This window comes from Heteronotia binoei, chromosome 4 (genome assembly GCF_032191835.1).
Source record: "Heteronotia binoei isolate CCM8104 ecotype False Entrance Well chromosome 4, APGP_CSIRO_Hbin_v1, whole genome shotgun sequence".
Classification (NCBI taxonomy): domain Eukaryota; kingdom Metazoa; phylum Chordata; class Lepidosauria; order Squamata; family Gekkonidae; genus Heteronotia; species Heteronotia binoei.
Genome location: NC_083226.1, coordinates 19626004 through 19650792, shown reverse-complemented (window position 1 = coordinate 19650792; position 24789 = coordinate 19626004). Strand labels below are relative to the sequence as shown.

The window sequence follows — 24789 nt, the reverse complement described above, 5'->3', positions numbered from 1 at the left end:
CCCTCCTTCGAATATGGAGGACATTGTAAATCTCACTTCTGAAGTCAAAACTTCTCAGAAAGATCTGCGTTCTAATTGGCTTTTTTGTAGCAGGAACTCCTTTTGCATATTAGGCCACACACTCCAGTGCTGTGCTTCCAGTCTTTGATGGGGTGTATCTCATCCTTGCTGGCTAGTTGAGAACAGAGATGTTATACTTAGTAGAATTCACTCTGTGACATGCAAAACCGTATTCGAAATTTGCCATCCACAAAGGCAGTCATATTTAATTCCATCTCTGGCAGAAGTATGGGAGACCGATACTAATGGGCATTCCTGGATGCTCAGCAACAGCGCTGAAGATCAGCATCAGGATATTTATTTTCCCCCAGCAGGTGCCAAAAAATCCCCACAGTTAGGAAGCAGCAGCTGCCTCCTGAGGCCGTGTGTGTTGCCAATGCAGACTGGGGAATCATGATGGATGCCGAGGGGCCGGAGGGTGTAGCCTGATCCACTCAGAGGTACATTGAAGATGTGCGTGTTAATCTGTGTTGATCGGCCTGATGGGTAAAGATAGCAATCAGCAGTGCTGCACAGATCCACAAGTTTTGCTGATGAAAATAGCTTACACAGGCGCTGTGAACAGCACACCACACACAAAAAAAGAAGATAAAACTGAATGATAAGAGAAGACACAGTCAGCTCCTTGCCTTTCGTCACGTATCAAGGCTTTAGTTTAATCAAAGTTTTACGCTGTGTTAAGTCATAAGGCCTCAGCAAACCATTTCAACCTCATGACCCCTATGAACTTTTCTCCCCAGAACCCTTCCAGAAAAATAAGTCGGGGTTTTGGTGCTCCCCTCTTAAAGCGGGAGAGGGGATTGGGACCCCCTCCCGAGAGCTCTGTCCAAGTGTCTCTCCATTGAATATACAGGACATCTGCCATCCTTGTGAGTCCCAGCTGTTTCTCCCCCCGTTTTTAGACTCCCCTCCAATCCTAGAATGAGGCTTCTTGATATTTAACTCAGTAATGCAAGAATAAGAGGAGCTTTGGAGCTTTTATCTGAGACTATCTTGGAGAGGCCTAGGTTCAAATGCCGCTTTAATCATGACGCTTGAGCCACTCACTCTGTCTCAGCCTAACCTACTTTACAGGGTTGTTGTGAGGATAAAATAGGGTATCCCCAATGAGTTCCATTAAGGAAGGCAGAGCAGAAAGGTGACAAAACTACAGGAACCCAGACCACCTTTTGTGGGTCCTACCCCTGAGTTTGTCTGAGATGGAGGGGTCATTTCCAATAGTGCCCAGTCAGATGCCATAGAGAAGCAACAACAAAAAATGCTTTCTGCTATCTGCCCAGTCTTGACCTGGTAAATGTGGCCACAGAGATCCAAGCCCCATCAGGCCAAAAGCTAGACTAATGTAACAGTCTACATGAATTTTCAAGTCTGCCCTTGAAGATAACCTGGAAACTCCAGCTACTACAGAATACTACAGCTGGATTGTTATTGGGAGCTATCCAGGGCATGCCTATATTACTCCTGTTCTGCCCTCTCTCTATTAGTCTATAGTTAGCGATTAATTCCCAGGTTTAATTCAAGGTTATGGTAATTGCTTACAAAGCCCATTGTAGCAGAGTATCCACATAGTTAAAAGACCACTTTTCCCCGTGTACTGCTCCGTGACAGCTGTGCTCCTCCGAGGAAAGCCTTCTGAATATTCCATCCTGCAAATAAGTAAGAATAACTGTGGCTCGTATATGAGCATGCTTTGTGGTGGCTCCCACTCGTGAAATGGCATACTTATTGAAAGCCTCCCACACCTCTGTCATTTTGAGTCTACCTTTTGAGTGAGGACAGGTAAGAATAGTAAGAGAGTGGAGATAGGATTTGGCCTCCACAGGAATGGGCTGAAAGAAAACCTTTGCCAGGAGACTGTTGTGTCTCAGAGAGATAACTTGGCTGTTAACCTCTCTGCACTCCTAAATATTCGACTATAGCCTCATAAATTAATAAACTCAGCAAGATTATAGGACCTCTGTAAATAGTCCCTGTTCTTTTTTTCTGAACCACCTTACACTCCCATCCCCAGGGCTAAATAAAAGTTAGGTTTTTTTTTCCTGTTTCGCTCAGGTGGATTAAGGTTGTCAGGTAAAGATGAAAACCAGAGACCATACTAGTCAAGCTTTATATGATGCTACCTCTGTTTCAACATCATTTATATGATGCTACCTCTGTTTCAACATCATCAACCCTGCCTGTCCTATGTTGGTGCCATCCTGGTGGGATACAGCCAAGAGAATTTTTTTAAATTTATTTTGAGACTGAAGTGGCTGAATGCGACATCCTGAAGCAGTTACCTCAAATTTGTGAGGTTAAATCTTTACAGAATGGTTTCAAAAGGGACAAAGAAAGAGGCTGAAAGTGACAGGATGGGGGCTGAGGAAACTGTCGGGACAGAAGAGTCAGAAATCTGGAAAGAATCGAGTGATGGAGATGGCTGGATTTCCTCAGGAAGAAAGGGAGGGACAAACGGAAGAGAGCCAGGGATTCTGAAAGTAAAAGAGAAATAAAGAGAGCTTCAGCCAGAGAAATGGAGTTGAGAGAAGAAGTGAGAGGAGTGACAAAAAGAAATGTTGATGGATTTGGGAAGTCGCTTCACGTCAGCATTGATGCAGGACCATGGTAGGTGTGCACTGCATCATGAAAAACCTGAGAACCATTCAACACCGTCTGGAGACAAACGGCCTTCCTGCAAGATTCAACACTACTTAGAAAGATACAGCGTATGTGATGGTGCCCCCCAATGATCTGGACACGCATCTTCAGCATCTGCTGTTCTATTGTTCAGTGCCTCAAGAGCTGGGTTGTGGTCAAGTGAATTTTGGTACGGAAGGAAATTATATGAAAACGAAGATTGCATGCTGGAGGCCTTATCTGGATTTTCCTGGATCATATTGGATATTCAGAACTCAGCTATAAGGTTTGAAGGACTTTATTTCCTAAATGAATCATTATTTCTTTTGTCTGGATATTTAGCTCAAGGTTAATTATGAACTTCAGTGTAAATGAATGAATTACTGTAAGACATGTTTGTATTGATTAAGTGCAGAATATTACCGTAGTTTTGAAGTATACGAAAGCAGAATGAGAATTTCAAATATACGAACATTTATAAAGACAGCTGAGAGACCACTCACTGAAAGGCTGGGGGTGATTCGTTCCCTCCGTTCCTCTGATGTTCTCCCTCGAGAGCTCAGAAGCTCCTTCACAGCTAGAGGGAGAGGTCATCCTTGCTGGGTGGTCCTATGGGCAAAATACCTGTCACCTTTCAGGGTTTTCTCTGCCGCCCCTTGTAAATTCGGCAGCTGTCAGCTGGAGGTGGGGTTGCTCTCAAGTGAGTAGGGTGCCCAGAATATGATTTCGGAGTAGCATATTGGCACAGTTCCGCTGGTCCTTGTTTATATCCCTTCCTCAGAGATCATGGAGAGTACCCACTGAAGCAGCAGACTTCCTCCTCCTTCACTCACTCTAACAGGAGTGAAGAAGATCTTGATCTGCCTGAAGCCCAGGGAGATCAGCCAGCCTCTGGGCCCCAACATTGCTCCGTCCACACTACCAACTCCTCCACCGGCACTCTCCTGTTAACGGCCTGGTGAAAATAGGGCTTCTGGCTTTTGCTGCATGGGATGAGATGAACTATCTGGCTGTGGTGAGGCGATGGAGGGAGAGAATGCCAGGGCCAAAGAAATGCTGTGAGCAGGCCTGAAAATCCTGGCAGCAGGGATGGTGGGAGACAGAACAGGCATTGTCAGCAGTACTGTAGGCCAGTTTCTAGATATTAGGCAGGGCCAAAGACCCAAAGCCATGGAAGGGCTGCTCTCACTGCCTCTCTCCCCTGGGCCCCACTCTGAGGAACCAGCTGACGAAACGAGGAGGACTGTGGGGAGTTTCTGCCTCAGGCAGCCAAGCAGTACTCAAGAGCACATTTGACTTCTTGATCACCCCGAGGGGTAAGGACAGTTACCAGAAGGAAGGCACAGAGGGTCACGGGTGCAACTGACATAACCCTTTACAAGAAAATGATAACACCGAGCGCATGACGAGTACTTGATGAGATTAAAGTCTCTGTGCCTTTTATCATGTGTTAATCATACATCTAGTTTTATCATGCTTTTCCAGTGTGTTATCGATAGTGCTTCTACAAAATGTTTTGTCCACGCGCTTCTCTTTCCTCTGGTGTGGAGGAGGAAACCACAAGGAAGCACATGTGCTCCTAAAACAGGCACAGAAAAGCACCCTTGGTGGAGAAAAGGCGAGTTCCTTTCACAGGAGGCCTGGCAGGGCATGGAGACGCCACACCTCCTGGGCACGCTCTCTCTTCCACTGCCTCTGGGTCCTGGGAAATGCAGCTTTCAGGCTGCTGGGGGTTAAGGTAAATTTGGCAAGGGCAGGCTCACATCTTGTATATGATGCACCAATTGCTGAGAAACCTCCTGACATCGCCACATGGCAACACCTTGCTCCCCAAAGCAGACCACAGGCCAAGTGACTGAGAGGGAGGTTCTTTGTCCACTGAAGGTACTATCCAGCTGCCACAGGACCCAAGATTCCTTCCCCCGATAACCAGTGTCAAGGCAAAGGTCCTTTTTGGCTTCTTCAAACTCCATGGAGTTCTTCCTTCCTCCCCACTGAGGCAAAGGACATGCTGGTGAAACAAGCCCTGCTTGCAACAGAGAGAGCCTTGCTGCACACAGCTGTCTCTCTTGAGGCAATACAAAACTGTACTTTTTTGTTTCTTGCCTCTGCAAGGTGCTGCCCACAGCTTCTTGGGATGGGCAAGCTTAGGAGGAGAAGGCAAGGGATGGAGAACAAGAGAAAGGTCAAAAGGTGCTGGATAATTAGCCGAGTGCATAACGTGCGTTGGAAATAAAGCAGCCACACACGTGTGATCAGCTTCTGAGAAATTTACTAGAAAATGAGGGAAGGGTTACATGAGAAGAAAAACAGTAACAACCTGACTTGTTTTTCTGGTTCTAACTCCATCTTGCCTTTGCCGTTCTGCATCTTGTGCCTCTCACGACTCTTAAGAACAAAGGAATGGAAGTTTCCCCCTAAAGCTCCACCCCCGGTGTATGTGCCAAACACCAGGCCAAACTAGAACTGATCCGATGTATCGACGCAAATCCCTCCCCTTTCAGGAAGCTCTCGGAACCTTGGTTCTGATGCTCTAACAGGACCGGATCTATATGTTTTTTGAGGGGGGGGGGGCAAAATAAAAAAATGGCGCCTCCTTATGGGCCATTCTATGTTATGGTCCCATAGAATAAGAATAATAAGAAGAAGATATTGGATTTATATCCCGCCCTCCACTCCAAAGAGTCTCAGAGCAGCTCACAATCTCCTTTCTCTTCCTCCCCCACAACAGACACCCTGTGAGGTGGGTGGGGCTGGGGAGGGCTCTCCCAGCAGCTGCCCTTTCAAGGACAACCTCTGCCAGAGCTATGGCTGACCCAAGGCCATTCCAGCAGGTGCAAGTGGAGGAGTGGGGAATCAAACCCGGTTCTCCCAGATAAGAGTCCGCACACTTCACCACTACACCAAACTGGCTCTCCATACAATGGGCTCCATACCCAATTTGGTGCCCCCCCTTATGTCAGCACCCAGGGCAAGCACCCCCTCCTGCCCCCCCCCCATATCCAGCCCTGCTATCTAATTAACTTTGAGAGTGGCACCCAGCGCCGGCCTGGCCTTAGGGCACATGGAGTCCCAGGCAGGCTCCCTGCCCAGCACTCCCCGCCACCACCGCCTCCCGCCCTCCCTCCGCCGCGCTGTGCTCTGTCGTGCCCCCTCGAAGCTAATTTACTTTTTAACGTGAAACAGACATGATAAACATCATTCTAGTAGCCGTTTCAGGAAATGCTGGCTCCTTCTATCCAGGAGGACGTCTGGGAGGAGCCAGCATATCTAGACTCGTCATGTAAAAGTTATGGACACAACTGAAGTATAGTCTTCATGCCCTGATCCAGGGGTGGGGAACCTTTTTTCTGCCAAGGGCCATATGGATATTTACAATATCATTTGCGGGCCGTAAAAAATCATCAACTTAAAAAACAGTACTCAGCCAAGGGAGAATGATTCAGGACAGCAAAATTAATGCAAATAATTGTTTTTGTATTTGAAGTCATGTGGGGAGAGCCTAATCTGGCACACACTCACGGCCCGCCGCCCTAGGCAAATGCCTAGGTCCAGGGCTTTTTTTGTAGAAAAAGCCCAGCGAGAACTCAGTAGCATATTAGACCACATCCCCTAATATTAGCATATTAGGTCACACACTCATTAGCATATTAGGCCACACCATCTGGGATAATCAAGTGCAAACTGAACTGTGACAGTAACTTTTCCAGGCCCTGCAGCAATTCTGGCCGGCCAGTCAGCCTCCGAGGAGGCTGCCGCACAGTACATCTGGGCCCTGTGATCCCTGCCTGGCCCTGGGGAGGCTGCTGCACAGCGCGGCTGGGCCCCACGAACTTTGCTGGCCAGCCAGGCCCCAGAGAGGCTGCCACATGGCTTGGTTCATCCCCTAAATCCCCAAGCATCACATCAAGTGACCTCGAGGGCCACATACGGCTCTTGGGATGGAGGCTCCCCACCCCTGCCCTCATCAGAACATCCAAAAGCACAGCTAACGGTCAAAATTGCTGCAAACAATATTCTTGTATTTACTTCACATTTTTGTTATGAAAAGTCAATATTAAAGTATTTATTCCAACATGAAACCCTCTATTGTCTTATTTAATGATACATACATATATGCAGACTTGAACAAATATGCACAAGGATAACTCGACCAAACTTCAAGAAAGTCACTTATTAATAAACGAGAGCACAGCTCAATCTTCTTAGCTCAGCATACTGGTGTAGTCCAGTCCTGGTAATGTGTCCACACTGTTTCTCCACGAGCTTCTTCAGGTGCATGTGTAATATGGAAACTGGTACAAACACATCAATATTAGCACTCAATTATTACACCAAGAGTAAAAAAGCACAGTATGACAACACTCAATAGTGATGGGATCACACGTCCATTTCGAGTCATGCCTAACGCTGTCGTTTCTCAAAACGCTCAGAGAAGCGGTAGAAACGCTCACACTCATCAGCATCAGCTGTAAGACGGCACAATTAAGTTAAAGGGGCCTTTAATAAATTACAATAACTTCAAAAACGTCTATACACCCAATATACTATCACATGGAAATCTCTTTGAACTGAACATGTAAGGGCACGTACAAGGTTGCTTCAAAATCAATTGACATTCAGCTATGAAAGGCAAACAAAACAGACTATAACTATTTCTTATTTAAACATTGGTTTTTGATACAACTATATCAAGGCATATTTAGCAACAAATTACATATTTTATATAGAATATTATACGTTGCCCTATGCTAACATATAACAGACAGGGCAATGTTTGTAACTGGCTGTAAAAACAGCCCAATTTCTTCCCTTTTCACTAAGAGAAGAAATTTATGAGTGCATAGTGGACTTTGAGTGAATGAAGATTTTGTGCCACCTAGCACCCATGAAGCAGAGGGAGATGCCCTCCAAGGCCTCAGCTGGCACCATCTTGCCCGCTGGGATGCTCAGAGTGGTTAAGCGTGCAGACTCTTATTTGGGAGAACCAGGTATGATTCCCCACTCCTCCACCTGCAGCTGCTGGAAGGGCCTTGGGTCAGCCATAGGCAGTCTGGTGTAGTGGTTAAGCGGGCAGACTCGTATTTGGGAGAACCAGGTTTGATTTCCCACTCCTCCACCTGCAGCTACTGCAATGGCCTTGGGTCAGCCATAGGCAGTTTGGCGTAGTGGTTAAGTGCGCGGACTCTTATCTGGGAGAAGCGGGTTTGATTCCCCACTCCTCCACATTCTGCTGCTGGAATGGCCTTGGGTCTCGCAGAGTTGTCCTTGAAAGGGCAGCTACTGTAAAAAACTTTCTCAGCCCCACCTACCTCACAGGGTGTCGGGGGGCGGGGGGAGGTAAAGGAGATTGTGAGCTGCTCTGAGATTCAGAGTGGAGAGTGGGATATAAATCCAGTATCTTCATCTTCTTCAGCCACTCAGCTGGAGAGGGGAGCAGAGAGTCCCTGGGCTGCCCACTGACCCTACAGCTCTTCTGGGTCCTTGCCAGGCTCAAGCAGTGATGGGAGTTTCTCAGACAGACTGGGCACAGAGCAAGCCCCTCCTCGCAGGCTGGTGGGCAGTGCAGACCCTTGTGCCAAACACACTGCTAAAACACAATGGAACTAAAGGCTTGAAAAATGATAACAGGCAAGGGACATCCGATTAAAACTGCAGCTGTCGTCTGTTTTGCTTTATCGTGTTCTGTGGCGTGTTGTTCGCGGGGCCTCAATAAACTGCCATTCTCAGCAAAAGCTGTGCCTCTGTGCATGCTCTGCCGGCCGCTATCTTTACCCACTGGGGTGATCAAAAGCGCAGATTAACCAAGCGCATCTTGAAACGTATTTCTGAGTACCGGAGTCTCCCTCCCCCACAAGCATCCGTCTTGTTTCCCATCTTGACCATCATCCGACAGAAAAGATTAAGGGGAAACACAGTCACAATAGACAATAAAAACAGAGAAAACAACATATATTCCAATCTTCAATATATATTCCAATCTCTTATGCTGACTCTTCTGATAGATTATTAATAAACTCCTACAAAGCTCAACATGTTACTGATTGATGTCTTAAATGAACTGCATCAATATCTGAGGTCAACAACCAGCACTCACATTCCTGAAGTGTCTGGCGTGGCTTAAAAAGGTGCAAAGGGCCCTGCGGAGCCCCCAGAAATACAGCAAAGACATGGCAGAGACAAGCCTGAGCTGCTTTCGATTTAGGGGACTTCTCTGCTCTGAAGCTGAAGTCCATCATGCTCTCAATGCAGAAGGTCCCGCTGCACAATCTCCTGTAGAGGGATTCCCCAAACAGTAGACTCCTCCTCTGGGCATGGCTGGGGGGTGGGCAGACACTCATCTAGCAGGTCAGCTGCTGTCCATGGTCCTGGTGTGGGGCCTGTCCGGGAATGCAGGAAGAGAACAAAGGGTGAGATCTTCTTGGGAGGGGGGCGGTGTCTTCACACCACAGCATGCAGGACAGTGAATGGGAGCACTTAATCAGGAAGAGCAGGGCCCAGTGTGGCCACGGTGGCACTCCCTGTCCCGGGAGAAAAGGAGAAACTAAAGACTTGAAACTACCTTCCAGATATCTTTTTATTGCACAGTTGGAAAGACCTCTCACTTAGGAAGTGCACTTCTGATTTAATTAACATTCTCATTGCTGCCACTGGACTCCTCCCTGCCATCATTAGATCACTGGTTTCAGAGATTATGGGAACCGTTTGTAATCAATAAGGTAGCTTGCAACTCATTCAATTGAATTTAGAGCAGTACGAAGAGCGTGTTGTTTCTGTTTGGTTCCCTTTACTATCGTTATTTAACGGAACACGATATCGTACCTCAAAATTCCTCTTACAGAAATCTGATTTATTTTTGATTTGGGATTAACTTTGTATATTTTGCATCATTAATTTTAGACCTTGTACTTTGTTTTTAATATTAGACTGATCTTGCCTGTAAAATGTACAGACATGTCATGGTTGTATTTGTAAGAATCAAATAAAGCTTGTTTTTAAATTTAAAAAAAAAGAAAGAAAAGGAGGAGGAAGGCAAGTAAGAAAGTGAATAAAAGAGGATGTTGTCATTGTGGGGAGGAGACTCAGTGGTATAAAGAGCCTGGTTTCCCTTCCTTTCCCCTCTCTTCTAGAAGTTGGTTGGGCCAGAATCCCTGATTTTCAGCACAGAGTAGCTGTCCTGCCCGCCATGCAGTTGGGTGACCTCCCCTTCTAGCTGCAATGGAGGTCCTGAGTCAGGGGAGTGAATAGAGTGGAGAGTAGAAAAGGATTCCTTCTCCCCCCCCCCCCCCGCAACTGGGCAATTTCTGCACTGTCACTGGTCCTGCATTGTGCCTCACAAATGTGTGCCTTTTCATCAGCCTGCTTTACCTCACAAAGCACACAGGCTCTGAGGAAACACCCTTCCCACCCTACTGACCATCTCTTGCCTCGACAAGATCAGCAGTGATGGCTGAGTAGCAGGATTTCCGGTCTCAGCCAACGCTCTCGTTTTCCTGAATGCCCAGGGGAGTGGTGGAGTAGAGTGTAATGCCTACGCGGTATTGCCCTGGGTGGAAACAGACCCAACCGCAAGCAATGGAGGATTTTGGAGAACCATCCAGGTTTTCAGCATCTACCCTGGTTCAATGCGCATTCACTCAGTGGCTGCTGCTCCAAGTGTCCCAGGTTTTCACGGCCATCTCCTTCCTTACCTGTAAGCTGCAATGCAGGCAAGATTCAGTCACGATGCAGAAGCACATGGACATGTGGCACCCCGAGCAGGCTCCCTGCCTGCTACCCCCCCACTGCTGCTGCCCTCCTTCCCTTCACAGCACTGCAAGCCAGCGCACTACCCTATCGCCCCCCCCCCCCAACGGCTGGTCCTTACCAGCTTTGATGCGGCTGGCACGGTATCTTATCCTTGAAGATAAGATTCAAAAGTTTGGAACACTTTCCTTATGAAGAAAGGTTAAAACACTTGGGGCTCTTTAGTTTGGAGGAACGTCGACTGCGGGGTGACATGATAGAGGTTTACAAGATTATGCATGGGATGGAGAAGGGAGAGAAAGAAGTCCTTTTCTCCCTTTCTCACAATACAAGAACTCGTGGGCATTCAATGAAATTGCTGAGTTAGAACGAATAAAAGGAAGTACTTCTTCACCCAAAGGGTGATTAACATGTGGAATTCACTGCCACAGGAGGTGGCGGCAGCTACAAGCATAGCCAGCTTCAAGAGGAGATTGGATAAAAATATGGAGCAGTGGTCCACCAGTGGCTATTAACCACAGGATATTATTGGAACTGTCTGGGGCAGTGATGCTCCGTTTTCTTGGTGCTTGGGGGAGGGGCAAAGTGGAAGGGCTTCTAGACCCACTTGTGAACCTTCTGATGGCACTTGGGTTTTTTGGGTTTTTTTTGGCCACTGTGTGACACAAAGTGTTGGACTGAATGGCCCATTTGCCTGATCCAACATGGCTTCTCTTATGTTCTTATGAAGAGCCCGTGGGAAGAGAGTTCACTCCCCCTCCTTCCTGGAACCAGAAGTGAGGGGGAGCAAAGCCTCCTCTCACAGGCTCTTCAAAGGATTAGAAGCCGCGCCAACTGCATCAAAGCCAGTATGGTCGAGCCATGGCGTGGAGGGGGCGGGGTGGCACTGGAGCGCAGCATAGGCTTGGAGTGCTGGGAAGGAGGGAGGGCAGCGGGGAGGAGGGAGGCAGGCAGGCAAACTAGGTATTTGCCATTGGCACGGGTGGGGGGGGGGAGAGCCCAATTCAGCACCCCCCCACCTCCCGGTGCCCTAGGCAACCGCCTAGTTTGCCTCGTGGGCGAGCTGGCCCTGGCCAGGTATCCTGGGAGACTTAATCTCTCCAGCCTGAGAAGTGTGGGGTGGGCTGCCCCTCATCACTGCTAAGAGAAACACAATATCTGTGTCCAAAGTTGCAACCTTTCCAGGGTTGAGCCCTGACACTGAAATCAGGTTCTCAAGCTCAACCTTGGAACACCCAGGCTCTACTTCACGGCTATGTTGGGCAGGGGATGGATAAGGAAGGTTTCAAGGAGGGAGATCTCTGCCCAGGGCTCTGAGCTCCAGAAGGGGAAAAAGCAGGATAAAGACTAAACATTGACTACAGACCTCCTCCTCCCATCCCACAGAAACATCTCCACTCCATCTAAGAAGCTTGCTTTCCATCACTTGCGATAGCCCATGAAATGCAGCAGAGAAGCTGAATGTGGGATGGATCAGAGTTCTGATTCCCACCCCTGACGGGAAACTTCTCCACCGCACCCCAGAGGTTTGGTTTCAGCTGCAGGCCCCTCGGATGTAACAGAGACATTTCCTCTGGAGAGGGTCATAATGTTCTGTCTCCCTCTTCTAGGACAAGACACTTCTCCATTCAGGTACTTACCAGAGTCATAATGGAGGCAGAAGATATCAGAGAGTGACCCACCTCGCTCCAGTCAAAGTCTGTTGTGGCTCACCAAACTTGTTGATTTGTGCCATCTTAGGAGTTCGTTCCCTGGATGCTCTTAGATGAAATTCTCCTTCTTCAGGGTTAGGGATGAGGGGATTAAGCACGTTCCGCAGCTTCCGATCACTCCTGAGCTCGGCCTCAGACTGTTCCGCTCTCTGCTGTCCATCAGGAGCAGGTGCTGAAGAGCTCGAAGCCAGGCAGTTCCCTGGGTCGGTTCAGCTGCGTCTTCCTCTCCCTGCCAAGCTGCTCTTGCATTTGCCCAGAAGGTGAAACTGAGGCTTCTCCAGACAAAGAATACGCTGATGGTTCTACAGCTCCCCTAGTGATAGGCAAACTCGTCCATGCACAAAAATCTCTATGATAACATACGCTTAAACGAACACCAATTGTAAGACTTTTTTTATCACTGTCTGATCAACCAATTTCATCTTTTTTTTTTAAATGATCAGCTGCTAAGCAGTGAGCAGCAACAGCAGTTCTTTCTGGGAGAGGCAGGACTTCCGTCAGGATGTGTGGAATACTGCCAGTTACGCTATGCAGCTTGGATCTGCAGAAACTTACCTGGCAGGTAGTCTTGAGATGCTCTTGAATGGCTGAAGGGCCTGGAAATACATCTGCTTCCTGCTCCAACAGGAAAGCAGAGGGTGAGCTGAACCGGTGAGTGTTTGAGCATCCCTACTTAGGGGAGACCAGCCCAGCAGTCTGAAAGCGCCCCTTCAAGCCGTGGAGTGTGGGCGGAAGAGTGCACTGGGGATGGCGAACAGAATGCCTCTCTCCCAGCGGCGGAAACCAGATATGCATCACTTGCGGGCCTAGATTTTCCTGCTGTCTTGCTCTGAAGACAAACGCATCATACCAGCAAAGTAAAAAAAAAAAAAGCACTCATTTAGAAACCACCAAAACCTCAACTCGTTCACGTGCTGGAGAAATAAGTACTCACTGTGGTGCTTCAGTTTCACTTCCTTCTCCCTTTCAAGGCAATTTGCATCTGCACAGAAGGTGAAACTGAGGCTCCTCCAGCTAATCAAATGACACGGAGGGAGGAAAGGGCTAAAACCCCAGAAGGCTGAGCAAAAATGTGCGTGTGGAAACTCCTGATGATAACAAAGAATGAAATGAGCACCAAATGGTAAGAGGTGTTTTTCTTTTTTAATACACAATCACTACAGTCAGTTTGCTCTGTCCATGTTTTCAGGATACGTTGCCATGCAGTGAGCAGTGACAGGGGGTCTCTGTGAGAGGAAGACACCAGGACTCCCATTCAGAGGTGTGAGAACAGGCAGATATGAAATAATCCTAATGGTACTGTATGAATATGCAAAAACTTACCCAATGAAAAGATGCCAGCGGCTTCTCAACAGCCAAACTGCTTGGTGGAAAATCAGCTCTGTGCTCCCAACCAGAGAGCAGAACGTGAGCCAAAATGGCAGGCGTCTGAACATTCCTACTTAAGGTTTTCCTGCCTAACAGATGGATCACCACTGGAGGAGATGAATGGCTTAGGAATGGCCAATCTGGACAATCCAATGAAACCAGTTTCCTTTACCCCAGAAATACCCACCTTTAGCACAGGAGGGGTCATCCATGTTGAAGACACAGTTTGGGTTGTCAAGAGGAGGACCCCACTTCTTCCAAAGGATGGGCCCCGTCCAGTTGATCCACTTCTCTGGTCCCACGTAATGACCCACCACCTGTGGGAAGAAGAAACTAGATTCAGACCACAGACCCAGAGTGTACTTTCCTCCACATCTATTGCAGCTTCCCAGAATCCTACCCAAACTGAAATGCCTGGAGGTCCTGGCATTTCACCCTCCCATCGCCCTCAGGTCCCCCACTCCCACTCAGGGTTCTTGTGTGCCTCTATGGGGAACACAAGCCCTTTCAGGAGAGCCAGTTTGGTGTAGTGGTTAAGTGCATGGACTCTTATCTGGGAGAACCGGGTTTCCCCCACTCCTCCACTTGCAGCTGCTGGAATGGCCTCGGGTTAGCCGTAGCTATCTCAGGAGTTGTCCTTGAAATGGCAACTGCTGTGAGAGCTCTCTCAGCCCCACGCACCTCACAGGGTGTCTGTTGTGAGGAAGATAAAGGAGACTGTGAGCCGCTCTGAGACTCTGAGATTTGGAGTGGAAGGCGGGCTATAAATCCAATGTCGTCGTCTTCTCCACACACAACATGGAACAGTAGTTTGGCGCTGCCCCCTGTCTGAAGCAAGAGAACTGGGTGCCACCTTAATACCGGTAACAGCGTTGCTCACATCTTCGAATGGCCTCTTTCAGCAGCTTCATGGAGATGTGGAACAGAACAGAGGGGCCAAAGGGAAGCACAATCAGTCCTCCGTTGCATCTTCAGTTTGGTGCAGAGCCAGTTTGGTGTAGTGGTTTAGTGTGCGGACTCTTATCTGGGAGAACCGGGTTTGATTCCCCACTCCTCCAGTTGCACCCGCTGGAATGGCCTTGGGTCAGCCATAGCTCTCGTAGGAGTTGCCCTTGAAAGGGCAGCTGCTATTAAAAAGATATTGGATTTATATCCTGCCCTCCACTCCGAAGAGTCTCAGAGCGGCTCACAATCTCCTTTACCTTCCTCCCCTGTGAGGTGGGTGGGGCTGGAGAGGGCTCTCACAGCAGCTGCCTTTTCAAGGACAACTCCTACCAGAGCTATGGCTGACCCAAGGTCATGCTAGCAGGTGTAAGTGGAGGAGTAGGGAATCAAACCTGGCTCTCCCAGATAAGAGTCCGCACACTTAACCACTACACCAAACTGGCTCTCTCAGCCCCACCCACCTCACAGGGCGTCTGTTGTGGGGGGAGAAGATATAGGAGACTGTGATTCAGAGAGAAAGGTGGGGTATTAATCTGCAGTCCTCCTCCTCCTTCTTCGACCCAGTGGGGCTGCATGGGGACCCTCCCCCACCTAACATAGCAGACACCTTCCTTCCCTACACGCACCTGGTATTCTCCACTCTCTGCATCCCTCATGGCCCAAAGGTCGAAATCCATCTCTCGGTCATCGTTGCTGTTGATGGTCACCATCCCAGTGATGCCTGGATGGGTGGGGGCAGGGAAGGAAACACACATAATTTCTATGCGCCCCCTGGCATCAGTTATCACTCATGAACCACGGCTGAGTTTGCCTCTTGAACAGGCTCTGGGTGTCAAGTCTCCAGATTCAATAATGAGTCGTTGTTGAAACAAAGTAGCTAGTTTATTGATACTGTTGTACTTGGTCAGGTTCAGATTGAAAGACTAAAGATCATACAGCAAAATGCAATCATATAAGGTACACTTCAAAGGGATTCTTAAGGGAGGGGCACTATGCAGGGCACATTCACACACTGATGTTACAAATTCGTTCTCAGGCCTGTTTTGGCCTTGAGCGTCTCTGGCTCCAACCTCCCCCCCCCCGATGTCAGGCCTGAGAAGGCTCAGATAAAACATTCACATATTCCCATTTCAAAGCAATGCTACATAACAAAGGAAAAGGAGGGAGGTAGGGAGAGGTCCAGCTAGCAGTATTGAAATACAGATGGGCTTTACCCAGAAGGCTCCTTGCCTGAGCAAATGTTAAGTACAGGCTTGACCAAAGTTTTACAGAGACTTGACACTGGGGCAGCTCCTCTCGAAAGCCAGCCTCTCTCCCCCATCCCCACCCTCTCCTGCTCCCTCCTGGCCTGATCTGACTCAGCCCGGGGCATCCACTTGCTGCCTTCCCCCAAACTCCCCGTCCTCCACCCCCTGCCATTCTTCTCCCTCCACCAAGCATCCAATACCCTGGAATTTGTGGCCCCTCATCTTCTCCAGGATGCGGCTGGTGTCCCTCTTGGTTCCAAGATGATGCAGCGTTTCATTCAGGGCCTTGAGATACAGCAGCAGCACATCGTGGAAGCAGCCGGCCACCAGATTCATGTGCTACAGTGAGGCAGAGAGAGAAAAACATTATGGAACTACCCTGACCCCACCCAGCCACTGCCTTAGATTTGGAGGTCATCACTGGGGACAATTCTGGACACAGCTCTGCTAGTGGAGCCACAAGAACTGCCATGCGGTGGCCATGATGGTGCAGCTCAAATGTCTGGGAGCCAGAGGGCCTCCGAATGCCTCCAGATCAGCAGCTTCTCCTTTGCTGGGGAATCATAGAGTTGGAAGGGACCTCTAGTCCAACCCCCTGCACAATGCAGGAACTTCACAAATGCCTCCCCTCTACACACACATACACCCCCAGAGACCCCTGCTCCATGCCCAGAAAATGGCAAAGACCTCCAGAATCCCTTGCCAAACTGGCCTGAAGAAAAACTGCTGACTGACCCCCAGGGGGTTTAACTCTGGGAACTGAAGGATATCTCTCTGTTTATGTGGGTCCGGTGACCACCATGCCTCTGGCAAGCTGGAAGGGCCTTGGGTGCAAGAAGTGAACATGAGGAAAGGGGGAAGGAGGGGGTGGTGGTCAGCCACAAGGCTGAAACACACACACACACACAGGGAGCACAACTAAAAACAAAAGGACAGCAACCAAGAAAGCCAGGTACAAAGAAACGACAATGGTCACCCAGAGGAGAGAACTACCAAGAAGGCCACTGTAAATGCCCTGCATGATCAAGGGCTAATTTTGACCAGGATTTATCAAGCCAATCCTTATGACCCACCTGCAAAGCCAAGCCACAGCTGCCTTCTTCAACCCCAAACCTAAGGGATCTCCTAGAAGTTCCCTCTAAGTTGAGTTAGCGTGAGCTAGCTCACAGATTTTTAGCCTCCAGCTCACACATTTTTGTCTTAGCTCAGGAAGGATGGCCCCACAGCACACTAATTTAGGCAGCAGCTTTCATGCCAGTAGCTCACAAAGAATTTTTGCTCACAAGACTCTGCAGCTTAGAGGGAACCTTGTCTCCTCGGTAATTTCTTTGTCACAAGAGGAGATTCCCAAGGCCAAGGTGTAAAGTGATTTTGGCCCCAGAATGCTGGCTGATCTCTCTCATCTCACTTCTCACAGGGCCCTGAGCTCTATCCCATAATAACTGAGCTCAGTATACAAACAGGGGTGTGTGGATTTACCATTGTGTAATTCACGGTCACACCAAAGTCCCTCTGGGCACGCAGGATCAGCTGGCTCTGGAAATGCCGGTATTCAGGAGTTTGGGGCTCATGGGGAGTGACCACCAGCACCGTCTGCAATTAGAGGAAAAGGTCAAGGGACTCCTTGAGGAGCTCCTGGGCAGGTCTGGGCACTCAGAAGACACACCAGCAGGTTAGCTAGGCCAGAACTCTGCCAGGGCCGGTCTCCTGAAGCATGGAAAAGACTCTCCCATCTTGGAGGGCCAGCCTCCCCTGCTCCCCTCTCATCTCCCTTTGAGACAAGGGATTCTGACCCAGAAATGCTTGCCTCTACACACAGAATGGGGGCCAGAGGCTCCATAATACTTCATCCAGGTAGAAAACAGGTCACTGTTGTTCCTCGCATTGCCTTCTGTGCAGGCACACACACGGGCCTGTGCCATCCCAACTTGGGACTGCACAGAAGACCCAAAAAACCCCCATCTGCTGAAGGAGGACTTTCCTAATACCCCTTCCAAGTGCCCAGCCAAGGCAGACCCCCATCTGTAGACCACTCTCCTTCACTAGACAGGCTGTGGCTCAGTCTGGAGGAGCCCAGAAGCAAACTTCCCTTCCCTGCATGTCGAGGTAAAGAGTCTGGCTGTGGGGACTCACTCCTAAGGGGAAAGATCTCTGCACCTGCTCAGAATTACTGCAGGGCTTGATTTTGCTGTGGCCCAACATATTATACTGTGGACCTCCCCAAATCCCACCATGCCCTTATGCTTGCATTGCAACACACCCAGGGAAGGCAATGTCCTTTGGGATAATTCCAGCACCAATCCTCAGTTCTCTAATTTCCCTCCCCTCCCTGCAGCAGAGTCCTGGGCTTACCTGGAAGGCCTCTCGGAGGTCTCCCATAGATGGGCTCTCTTTGCTCTGCCAGGGCTTGGCTGCCTTGCGATGCTCCTCAGCTCTCAGGCTTTCCCCAAAAATGTCCACATAGATGAAAACGTAGTCACCGCTGGTCATGTTCTGAGCCTGCACCAAGCGCATCATCTCCTGCAACATCTCCAGGGAGCCAAAGATGCAGACCACTAAGGAGAAACCAGAGCAACCAGAGAAGTGTGTGTCAGACACAAGCAAGGAACAGAGGGCCGCTGGTGAGGGCAATGTGCTCCTCAGCCATGCCTGAAGCACAAGGCTTGACTAAGATGCTCTGCATTCTCTGGCTTGTGGAGCAGTCTCCCCTCCCCAGTCCTGGCAGCCAGTTTCCCATCCATGTCCTCCTCACTCCCATCAATTAACAAGGACATTTCCTCAGGCTGCACTTTAAGTCATGGACCCAGAAATTCACGGTGCCACGGTGGATGGATTCTCTTGACTTTTACATGGACATCACTAAAATTCACTGTAAAGTTATATCGCTTAACATCCATAAACTGAACCTCAGACAACAAAGATCCGGTGCTTCACGGAACCACCAAAGGGCCACCCCACCACACACAAAAAATGGATTCAAAGCAGAAATCTTCATGGCTCTTCAGGGTTTTTACACTGAACCCTAGAATATACATAGAGCACACTGATGTCTACAAACTAAGAACATAAGAAAAGCCATGTTGGGTCAGGCTAATGGCCCATTCAGTCCAACACACTGTGTCACACAGTGGCCAAAAAACCCAAGTGCCATCAGGAGGTCCACCAGTGGGGCTAGAAGCCCTCCCACTGTGCCCCCCCCCAAGCACCAAGAATACAGAGCATCACTGCCCCAGACAGAGAGTTCAAACAATATGCTGTGGCTAATAGCCACTAATGGCTCTGCTCCACAATACGCAATGAAAACATTTATCCAATTCTTTGGCTAGTACCATGTGCAAAAAGGTGGATTCGGGGACAGATCTTCATGAATTCATATCATTATTACATAAGCTCTGTTGACAAGTTACAACGGACACACTTACAGTCCTAATACACAGTGTACCTGCTTTTTCCTTACAGATGAGTTGAGTAATGCTCATGTTACAGTTAACGCAAGCACAGCTGACCATGTGGTACAAACCCCACATTTATATGGTACCGGTCCCCAACATCATTGGTTGAGTGAAAATGCATTGGGTCTTCCTTACAAAACAGATGTATGCATGTACAGTGGATTGTATGTGCATTTATTTGAAATATAGAAACAGGGCTACTGAAACAACAGAGTACCACTACTGTATCACAGCTTGCCATGAACGAAACAATAGAAATCATGGACCCAACATTTCACAGCCCTGCCATAGTGTAAAAATTATGTCTACAAACTAATTTGTAGACATAGTGTAAAAATGATGTCTACAAAACTAATTTTACACCATAGTGTAAAAATGATGTCTACAAACTATTTCCTGGTGCAAGGCGAGGCGGTTGGCCCCCTTCCTGAAACATAGCGACCTGGCAACTGTGATCCATGCAACGGTGACCTCGAGGCTGGACTACTGTAACGCCCTCTACATGGGGCTGCCCTTATACCGAACACGGAAACTGCAGTTAGTGCAGAACGCGGCGGCCAGGCTGTTAGTGGGACTACCTTGGTGGGAACACGTGCAGCCTAGGCTACGGGAGCTGCACTGGGTGCCAATTGTGTACCGAGTTCGTTATAAGGTGCTGGTTATTACCTTTAAAGCCCTATATGGCCGAGGACCTGCCTACCTTAGGGACCGCCTCTCTCCATATGTCCCCCAGAGAGCACTGAGGTCTAGTTCCCAAAATCTTCTAAAAATCCTGGGCCAAGGGAGGCTAGATTGAAAACAACGAGGGAGCAAGCCTTCTCAACAATGGCTCCCCAATGGTGGAATCAACTACCTGAGGAGGTGCGAGCCCTGTGAGACCTGAATCAATTCCGCAGGGCTTGCAAAACCGCCCTCTTTCAGCTCGCTTTTAAGATGGAACTGGGTTAATTGACATCTAGCCATCCTATACATATCCTGAATTGTAGCACCTTAATTAATAACTTATAACGTTTAAATGTTTTATTTAACTTTTAACTTAATTTATGACTGTAACCTAACTATATTTTATATTTTAAATTGTTTTTATAGGAATGATTGTATTTTATTGTAATCATCGTATATACCATGTCCTTTGAGCCGCCCTGAGCCTGCCTTTGGCAGGGGAGGGCGGGATATAAGAATAAATTTATTATTATTATTATTATTATTAAAAATAATGGGTGTGCTTTTTGCATCCTTAAAGATTTTTCACCTAGGCTCCATCCAAAGCCATAGTCTAAACATACAGCACACCCATGTCAATGAACTGGATCACAAACACCGCATATTTCCTGGTGCATCATTTTTACAAAATGCATTAAAAATATGGATCCTTGTAGATGTTTGCCATTTGTGTACGGATTTTACCAGACCCCAATTTTAATAAACATTATACTACTTACAGCCTGCCTTTCGCACTGGGACTTAAAGTGGATTGCAGAAAAAGTATTGACGCAACATGAAACATCAAAGTGCACAGACTACACCAGAACAAAAAATGGATCCACTGCCTCTTGGCATCACCATGTCACAAAAACCTGTCTGAAGGTGATTTTCATTTTTCTTCCCTTCCTCTCCCCACATCAGGCACCTTGCGAGCCTCTAAGCTGCAGTCTCGCGAGCAAAAATTCTACTTTGCGAGCTACTGGCATTAAACTTGTGAGCTGCTGCATAAATTAGTTTGCTCTGGGGCCATTTTTCCTGAGTTGAGACAAAAATGTGTGAGCCGGAGACTAAAAAATTGTGAGCTAGCTCACACTAACTCAGCTTAGAGGGAACACTGCTCGTGAGGTAGATGGCAAAAAAATATAGAACACTCTGTGAGGGTTTTTACTAATGCATGTAATACCAAAAAATTTTTTTACTAAACAATATTCAATAGGGCTGAGAGAGTTCGGAGAGAACTGTGACTAGCCCAAATTCACCCCACAGACTTTATGTGGAGGAGTGGGGACTTGATCTCCAGATTAGGGTCGGCCACTCTTAACCACTAAACTATGCAGGCTCTCACAAGACATGCAATTATAGCTTCATAAGGGGGTTCAAGGACCGAAAAGTCACCCACTGAACCAGCAGATTGGAAAGAACAAAATGGGACTTACTGCCAAGTAGACCGGCTTAGAATTGCTGCCTTCATGTTTTAAAAAAGACTACGCAGTGCCGGATGAAACCCTCGAAATCTTGGGGGCCCCCTTGCAAATTATCTCAGAGTCAGAGTACCGGCACCTTCTCAAAAGCCCTGTTGACGAAGCTGCAGGGAGAGGCAGAGAGAGGCAAACTCGGCAACGACGCCAGCAGCAGCCACATCAGGCAAGTCAGGCAAAGAGCAGCTCACTTGCTGGCTGCAGGTACAGGCTGGGAGGGCTGCAAGCAGGGGGGAAACCAGAGGGAAAAGCCATCCCGGGCCCCTAAAGGCCAGTGCCTACTTGTTAATCAGGCCCTGGTACTACAGGAGAAGTGAGGGAACACAGACACAAGCTTCTCTTACTGAACTTCCTTTGGGAAGAAGTCCCAGAGTCAGGGAACTACTATTCATTAGGGTTTGTAGAATCTTTTGGGCTCAAGTGCCGTGTTCTACTGGAGAAAGTTTTTCTTCCAGACGTTTCATTCTCAGCTGCGGGAACTACTGTTGCCAGGTTGCAACAGCCTTTTGTACATCCATACCCCCTTTTCCCAAGAGGTGGGGGCATGAAGTAGGGCCTGGGAGGCAAACTCTTACAGCACAGGGGGTATTTTGTATCAGGAACTCCTTTGCATATTAGGTCACACCCCCTGATGATATAGCCAATCCTCCAAGAGCTTACAGGGCTCTTGCTACAGGGCTTACTGTAAGCTCCAGGAGGATTGGCTACATCGTCAGGGGGTGTGGCCTAATATGCAAAGGAGTCCCTGCTAAAAAAAAAAACAACAACGCCCAGCTCACAGGTAAAGCCCTAAAGGAACTGGGCAGTCATTTGAGACTTTCAAGATGAAACTAGCTCCAGGAAGTAGCTGGTGGCCAATGCAAATGTCCCAGGGTGAGAGCAGAACTTGACCCAGGCAGCTTGCCCCTGCTGACAGCTGGAGAGCCCCAGTCTGGACCGGTGGGCATTTCTGGGCACTTTCTAAATCCAGAAGCTCCACATTTTGCAAAGCAGTTTTTGTGCCACAGCATTAGATCCGTGATGCCACTTACGGGCATTATGAAACAAGGCCCTTTAATGGGATGGTGGGTTAGAATGTGGGTGATTCAGGAGGATCTATTTCAGATCATCTCGATCTGACCGTAGCTCAATCCCGAGGGGCAGCAGCCAGGCTCCCATTAAGAAGATGATGATGATATTGGATTTATATCCCACCCTGTACTCTGAGTCTCAGAGCGGTCACAATCTCCTTTACCTCCTCTCCACACACAACAGATACCCTGTGAGGTAGGTGGGGCTAAGAGAGCTCTTACAGCAGCTCCCCTTCCTACGTACCCTATGGCTGACCCAAGGCCATTCCAGCAAGTGCAAACCTGGTACTCCCAGGTAAGAGTCCGTGCACTTCACCACTACACAAAAAGAGGGGTTTGGATGAAAGACTCAGAGCAGTGCAATAGGTGACCCCCTTTTTTGCCCTCCCTCGGCTTCCTTCCACTCCTTCCACTCCTCTTCAGTTTAAGGAGGGAGACTTGGGACACGTGGTGCGGCCTTTTCTCCCATGCATCAGGCAGAGGTGGTCCCCTACAACACTCTGCGAGTAGGAGGAAACTCCCAAGCTTGTAGGAGTGGAGTGGGGTGAAAGAGGGGGCCAAGGCAGGAGGGGGTCTGGGGGCGGTGACTCCCTTAGGAAGGGAATTGAAAACAAATCAGCCAGTATCATAATACCCTTGTATCAATCGACGGTGAGGCCTCATTTGGAATAATTTGTACAATTCTGGTCACCACACCCCAAAAAAGATATTATACCATTGGAAAAAGTGCTAAAAGGGCAACTCGAATGATTAAAGGGTCGGAACAGTTTCGCTATGAAGAAAGGTTAAAACGCTTGGCGCTCTTTAGCTTGCAGAAACGTTGACTGAGGGGTGACATGATAGAGGTTTACAAGATTATGCATGGGATGGAGAAAGTAGAGAAAGAAGTCCTTTTCTCCCTTTCTCACAATACGAGAACTCGTGGACATTCAATGAAACTGCTGAGCAGTCGGGTTAGAACTGATAAAAGGAAGTCCTTCTTCACCCAAAGGGCGATTAACACATGGAATTCACTGCCACAGGAGATGGCGGCGGCTGCAAGCATAGACAGCTTCAAGAAGAGATTGGATTGGAGCAGAGGTCCATCAGTGGCTATTAGGCACAGCGTATTGTTGGAACTCTCTGTCTGGGGCAGAGATGCTCTGTATTCTTGGTGCTTGGGGGGGGGGCACAGTGGGAGGGCTTCTAGTGTCCTGGCCCCACTGATGGACCTCCTGATGTCACTTGGGGTTTTTTTGGACACTGTGTGACACAGAGTGTTGGACTGGATGGGCTCCAACATGGCTTCTCTTATGTTCTGCCTCCCCTCCCTTCTGTTCAACCTGAATTTCTAGGCCTGCTGCCTTCCAGCCCTCTGCCATAAGTCCTCCTCACCCACTGGCCTTCTCTTCCAGGGGAAGTCCCTGCTTGTTCGCAAGGCGGGAGGGGGGAGCACATGGGGTGCAATGCCCTAGGACAGCAGTCCCCAACCTTTTTGACACCAGGGACCGGTTTTGTGGAAGACAATTTTTTCCACTGGGGGGGGGGAATAGTTTTGGGATGATACAATTGTGCTCTTCGTTTTTATTATTACATTGCAATATATAATGAAATAATTACATAACTCATGGCCCGGTTGCTAACAGGCTATGGACCGGTACCGGTCCTTGGCCCAGAGGTTGGGGACCCCTGCCCTAGGAGTCCAGGGGGCGGCTGCAAGCCCTACTCCCAGAGCTGTGGAGGGAGGGGGGAGAGTGGCTTCGGATGGGCTGGCGGGAGGGCTGGCCAGCGTTGTCCTGCTGAAAGCCCTCTGGCTCCCGCCTGGCCGGAGTCACTCACCTCTCCCGTTGGCCTGGATGAACCGGACAGCCTCGCCTGGCTGCTGATACTGGTGAATGCGGGTGGTGAAGCTGCGGCTGTCCGCCAGCTCCTCCTCCAAGCTCAACAAGGGGGAATAGTATTGCGAGGGATCCCCCTCGGGGCTGACCAGCAGGACGGCGCGGGAGGTCCAGTTGAAACTCCGGAGCAGCTGGGCCAGGAAGGCGCGGAGGTCGGGCCCCGCCGGGCCTGCGTAGACGGTGGTGCGGTAATCTGGGCCCCTCTTGTAGGCCCCTGCTCGAAGGAGCGGCAGCTGCCAGCGCTGGGCCAAGGGCGCCACTAGGGGGAGTGCGTTGATGCAACCCAGCCCGAGCAGCACGTCGATGTCCTGGGTGTTCATCAGCTGCGTGGCCTCGGCGAGGGCCACTTGGGGGTCGCAGATGCCGTCCTGGTTCTCGGTGGAGGCGAAGGCGGTGCGCACGGCGAGGCCTAGGGGGCGCAGTTGGGGCTGCAGCGCCTCCAGGGCCAGGCTCAGGGCGGGTTGGACGCGCGGCCGGGCCCAGGAGTAGCTCAGGTTGCGCCCCGGCAGCAGC

General features: G+C 49.1%; 1 protein-coding gene across 1 annotated transcript in view; it reads right to left on the bottom strand.

Annotated features, from left to right (window-relative positions):
- The window catches only part of LOC132570041 (atrial natriuretic peptide receptor 2-like), a 38208-nt gene extending 13953 nt beyond the window's left edge, over window positions 1–24255 (bottom strand). The window contains exon 1 of the mRNA XM_060236482.1: window positions 24218–24255. The gene's annotated coding sequence lies outside the window, so the exon portion shown is untranslated. The remainder of the gene's footprint in view (window positions 1–24217) is intronic.
- Between the last annotated feature and the right edge of the window lie 534 nt (window positions 24256–24789).